Source organism: Ambystoma mexicanum, chromosome 1q, assembly GCF_040938575.1.
Source record: "Ambystoma mexicanum isolate Mex_15411 chromosome 1q, UKY_AmexF1_1, whole genome shotgun sequence".
NCBI classification, from domain to species: Eukaryota; Metazoa; Chordata; class Amphibia; order Caudata; family Ambystomatidae; genus Ambystoma; species Ambystoma mexicanum.
In genome coordinates, this window is record NC_090922.1 from 299,896,198 (window position 1) to 299,902,651 (window position 6,454).

The window sequence follows — 6,454 nt, forward strand, 5'->3', positions numbered from 1 at the left end:
ACAGAAATGCTGCACAAAATCCTAGAAACAGTTACAGTGGCTCAGGAATAAGGCAGGAATTAGACTACTGTGCTTGAATGGTAAATGCGCGTTAAACAGACAAGTAGATCCACAGGAAGTGGTACTGTACATACTGCAGGTATTGGAAAGCAAAAACATACCCATTAATCAAATCTTTCAGATTTCCTGCATGTGGAAACATACACGTATTCTCTGCACTCATGTCATTCAGGAACAAGTCCCTAAGGAACGCTTTCTCTATCTATGTATACATAACTGTGATTCCATTTAATTTCAACAGGAGGTACAAAATGCAAACCATAGCATAAAGTGTAGGCCTTGCAATTCCGATAATCGTTCCAACTTTCATTTACAATCCCATAGGCAATACGCTTCAGTGGTATGCATGAATTGCCCAAAATGTGGAGGTTCTATGCAATTGAAAAAGAAAATCAACATACCAGTATCACAGTGTTGCCATGTATGGCTGCAGGACGTTGCAGTGGGTGTGGCCAAGACCTACCCTCTTGGGTGCATGGCCTACCGCCTACGGCCTTTGGCTATGCACCCAAGACCCTAGGCCTTGGCCACACCCACTACAACATTATGCAGCCATGCATGCGAAAATGTAGACAGTTAGCAGAAACCACAAACATAACACAGCCTCCGACACCTCTACCCACTTCCACTTGCATAGTATTTGGCCAAGGCCTACCCTCTTGGGTGCATGACCTGCAGCCTACGGCCTTTCGCCATGCACCCAAGACCTTAGGCCTTGGCCACACCCACTGCAACATTATGCAGCCATGCATACGAACATGTGGACAGGTACTAGAACCCACAAACGTAATACAGCCACCGGCACTCCTACGGGGTTTGGTCATGCATCCAAGAGCCTAGGCCTTGGCCACACCCACCGTAACATTATGCAAGCATGCATGCATACATGTGGCGAGGTGCCAGAACCCACAACCTAATACAGCCACTCCTACCCAACCCCCGCACCATAATATAGCCATGCATGTAAACATGTAGGCAGTTACCAGAATCCACAAACATAACGCAGCCTCCGGCACCTCTACCCACGTCCACTCACATAGTATTTTACTACTGCCAACCAAACCACAAAATCTTCAGAACATTGCCCCTGCTCGCTCCCAGCAGTCTGTGAAGTACACAGAACCAATACATCATAGTACATTACAGTACGCAGAAATCTGCGCAATGGCCGCAAGCTCAAGCCCACCCCCAACTGTTCACTTGACCAAATTCAGGATACCATATTTTACTACCCCCGTTTTGAATTGCAATGTATTGAATGCCACTGTACCTGTGTCCCCAACCCCTGAAAATAGGAACCCCCAATGCAAATACTGTGATGCCACATTTTACTACCCCCATTTTGAATTGCACTGTATTGAATGCCACTGTACCTGTGTCTCCCACCCCTGAAAATGGGGCCCCAATGCAATGACTGTGATGCCACATTTTACTACCTCCATTTTGAATTGCACCGTATTGAGTACCTGTGACTCCGTCCCCTGAAAATGGGACCACTAATACTGATAAGGCCAGAAATACTCTGGCTCCCACCACCCCCCTCACGACGTGCATCCCACTTAGACATCTCCCCCACCCCCAGTCACCCCAGAACCACATCTCAAGTGTGCCATGGTTAATGCCCGGTCCATTAACGCACATGCCTTAGAAATACACAATGTCAGGTTCTCTTGTTGGTCCTCAGCGCAGAAGCAGCACGAACACCTACCTCCCCCAGACGGTCTTGGCGCCTGGTTTATACGAAGCACAGGCCTCCGCGACCCCCTGAGAGAAAGAGGGTTAGGGTCCTTGGACTGGATAGGTTTCGGGAGAAGAGGATCACCGGATAGAGGGTTAAGAAATTGGTTTGGGACAGGTAGGGGGAGTTAAGGGAAACATGCTCCAGGGCTCTTGTCCTGAGAGCCTTGTTACAACTCTTACAATTACAAAATCACTCTTATTTTTTGGCTGAGGTTCTTGCACTCATTTGAGCATCTGCACTGAGTTTACCCCTTGCCAATTAGTTATACTGTACAATGTTCACACCTGTAACCTCTGAGGGACTGCTCCCAGTTGTAGACAGCACTGAGTTGCCCCTCACAGTTCGTACATATAAGTGTAATATCAGTATTCACACCCACTAAATCATAGCATGAATATAACTGCTGGATTGTGTTGCACAAAGTTAAAACATAAATCACATAAAACAGAATGGTACACTTAGCTTGGTGTTCGTGTCCATATGGTTAATGGCAATGTTCGGAGGTCGGGGCTCGCAGCCTCGGGGCACCAGAAGCGGCGTTAATGCCTGCCAAGAAGGAAATAATTAGTATGGCCTTTCCACCATGCTCCTATCCAAGCACACGACTTTCACATTAGTACCAATGCACGAGAAGCGTGCTGCGCCACATGCGGTTAGTGATTTATAGCACCGGGTATCATGCGAGAACTCCCTCGGATCTCCCAATGTGTCATGCGGGGTAACCGGGGTCTCTCCCACACTGGTCCATGCACTGCGGGGTCCGATTGACGGATATTGTTACAGGTTTACTTATCTCTTGTCTCGCGGGGCCGCAACAGGAGTGCAGGCGAGGTCTGGCCCTGCGTAAGATGCTGTGTCCGGAGGTTGTCGGAGATGCGTCCGCTCGGAGGTAAGTACGAGCGCGAACAGATTCGGGATGTTCGCGCATGCGCAGAAGTTCCTGCGCGCATGCGCGTAAGTCTGGGCGTCGGCTCCAGCCTCGACAGGCCCCATGTGCCTGTTTCTTGGAGCTGAGGTTTCTGGGCTGCCGGGGCTGTAGTTCTGGAGGCTGAACATGCTGGGAAGTGCGGTTTCTTCCTGTCTTGACTTTCTCCTGACTTTCTTTTCCGTGTGCAGCACCCGTGACACCTGCAATGGGAACAAACATGACATCTGGTGCTCAAAGTGGCTCCCACCACCCCAATTACCTTTCCTTGCCCACGCTTTCTGACACACAACCTCATCACCACCCGCAACCAAGACCTTCTCATGGTCACCGAAACGTGGCTACATGAAGCCTCAGGCCCTGCACTTTCTCAGGCACTCCCTCCAGGCTATTCTATCACCAAACAAGACCGTCCATCTAAAGGTGGAGGTGTAGAGCTAATAGCCAAAGACTGCCTATGCGTTAGAAAGATTGAGAAATCCATGAACAATAACAGCGACTGCAACTCAGCCTTTCTCATCACTGTACCATCGCCATACACCTCCACTACCGCCCACCAGGCCCATAGGTGACTTTCATGCTTCCCTTATTCACCTCCTGACAGACAACCTAAAGAAACCCTCCAAAGTCATCCTACTCAGTGACGTCAACCTAGGCTTTAATGACACTAAAGATCCAGCAGCTAAATCGCTCAATTCAGCCCTTGAGACCCTACGGTTCAGTAACACTATCTCCGACCCTACCCACACTTTAGGCAGAACTCTGGACTGGATTGCCCAGCACAATTGTCCTCTCCACAGCATGGGCAATACCCCCACCCCCTGATCTGACCACCACATTATCACATTTAGCATTCCCACCACTACACCTCTGCTTCCCCTCAGCCCTCGCAAGAAGATCCTGCAAACTTACTAAAGAAAGGATACTATCCTTCCTCTAGGGTCCAGCTTTCAGACCACCCTTCTCCACTGACCCAGAGGCCCTCGGCCTATCCTATGACACCACAATCAAATCAGCAGTCAACTCCATTGGCCCACTCAAACCTCGCAAAACCAAACCTACAAGCCACTCCAATGCCTGGTTCACCCCAGACCTCCTCTTACTCTGCACGGAAAAACTGGCTGCCCTAGCACAATGGCAAACCTCCCACTCTGACAAAGACAAGCTTGACTTTAACGCCCACTCAAAAGAGTACAAGAAGGCAATCATTCACGCCAAAGCTAAATCCTTTGAATCCAGAATATCCGAAGCTAAATCTAATACGAATTAAATCTTCTCTATCTTCAGAGTACTAGAGACCCTGCCCCCTGCCACCTACAACTTCAACAAAGATAAGGCGTGGTGTGTTGAAATACAAACAGCCAGGCGCAACAAGTTGAGCACACTCCAAACTAAAATACAATCCACCAAACACTTGCTTACCAATACTCCTACCCACACCCCTTCTCCCTCTCCTGTCCCCTCCACCCTATTATCATTCAAGGCCAAACAGGACCAAGACATGATCAACCTCATGAGAACCATACAGCCATCCAACTAAAAGGGTGACTCCTGCCTTGCCACAATTATGAAGGACTGTGTTGATACCCTTGCACCATTCCTGATAGCCTTTGTCAATGCCTCCTTTGCAACAGGGAAAGTCCCTTCCTGCCTCTAGGAAGCTTGGGTCCCCCCCCTCTTAAAAAAACAATGCTTGACCCAAACTCTCCCAACAACTGCAGGCCCATCACCACCGTCCCATTCTTACTCAAGATATTGGACAAAGCAGCCTACCTGCAGGTGCAACACTTCATCGAAGAAAACAAGTTCCTAGGGCTTTGCCAACTGGGCTTTCGCCCAAGGTACAGGATGGAAACCGCCCTACTGGACCTAAAAAAACAGATGGACGATGCCAGAGACCTAGGTAAACCAGCCCTACTCCTACTTCTTGAACTCTCTGCGGCATTATGCCTCGTAGACTACAACGTCCTATGCCACCACCTCTCCTCCACGGCAAAATTCTCCCCTGACACCACTGCCTGGATCACCTCCTTCTTGCAAGGGAGGACCATGCAAGTATTCTCTGACTCAACCTCTGCCTCACCCACCATCATGCTATGTGGGGTACCTCAAGGATCCTGCCTCTCTCCCACTCTCTACAACATCTTGATTCACCCTCTCTTCCACATCCTTGACACACTGGGTATCTCCTACACTAACTACGCGGACGATATCCAGATCCTCAACACTCTCACAGGCAACTATGACACCGACTCCATGACACTCAACAACATCTACAACACTTTCCAGGCATGGATGGCAGCCAACGGACTATGCCTCAACTCTGACAAGACAGAACTCCTTCTGGTAGGATCCTCTGACACACTTAAAAACCTTGACATACAGTTTAGCCACTTCACCATTGACTCTATTAAAATCCCAGTATCTGACACAGTGAAAACCCTTGCAGTCTATCTGGATTCTAACCTATCCATGAATAGACAAGTCAATGCAATCGCCTCCTCAGCAACGTACCATGCTAAACTCATTAATGCAGCTAGGCCTTTTCTCGCCAAGGAGAATTGCACTAACATAGCCAGAGCCATCACTGGTTCAAGATTAGACTACTGTAATGTACTCTTCTTAGGTATATCTACAAAAAACCTGGAAAAAACTGCAAGTCATCCAGAACAATGCTCTCTGTGCAGCTCAAGGCATCTCCAAAACAGAACACATCACGTCCGCCAGAAAATCAGCCCACTGGCTCCCTATAAAAGAAAGGATCAAATTCAAAGCACTGACACCGACCCATAAGTGCATCCACCTCTCCGCACCTGACTACCTATCGCAAATAATCCACCCCTCCACCTCCACAAGTCCAACTAAAACACCTTACACCAACATGCTTAGCGTGCCATGGTAAAAAGAGCTAGAGCAGGTGACGCCAGCTTCCCCTACCTTGCATCCTCACACTGAAATGCCCTACCTCCTACTCTTCAAGGCGGGGTATCGCATGGCTTTCCGCAAAGCCATGAAAACTGCGCTTTTCGCCAGATGTACGCGACAATCACCTGCATCTCCTGATAAACTACAAAATGTATTTATAAATCTAATCTGTACCCTGATGTATTAATGTACAACATGTAAATGCATTTCCCAGCTGTACCTTCCCTGTAACTAAGCTCCCTGCAAGTAACAGCACCTCGTTGCCCAAAGGCTGTCTGTGCCCTATACAAATGTAATAAATACATAAATACATCTTTAGAACATTGACCCTGCTCCCAGTAGTCTATTAAGTACACAGAACCAATACATCATAGTACAGTGCAGTACTCTGTAATCTGCGCCATGGCCACAACCCAACCAAATAAAACAATCACTGGAACCCTAAGCACTTCTATACACACAGTATTCCAACACATCACCCAGTAGACACCCTGCAGGACTGTTGACTCCATCATGTCCAGCCATGCACCCAAAACTGTAGGATGTGTTAACAATCACCACACCCATTCAACCAAGAATGTGTACAATACTGACACACCACACACACAAGGCAACAATGTGAAACCTACTTGCAACTAGCGGACATACTTTTAGGTGCAAGGCTGATAGGGAGAATTCTCTCTTTAGGCGGAATTTCCTAACCTAGTGAGTCCCCCAGCAGCTTTGCTGGATTTCTGGAGTTTGTTTTTTTCTCCTGCCAAGAGTGAGACTCTTTTTTCTCCCACTCTTGGGCATGATTTATG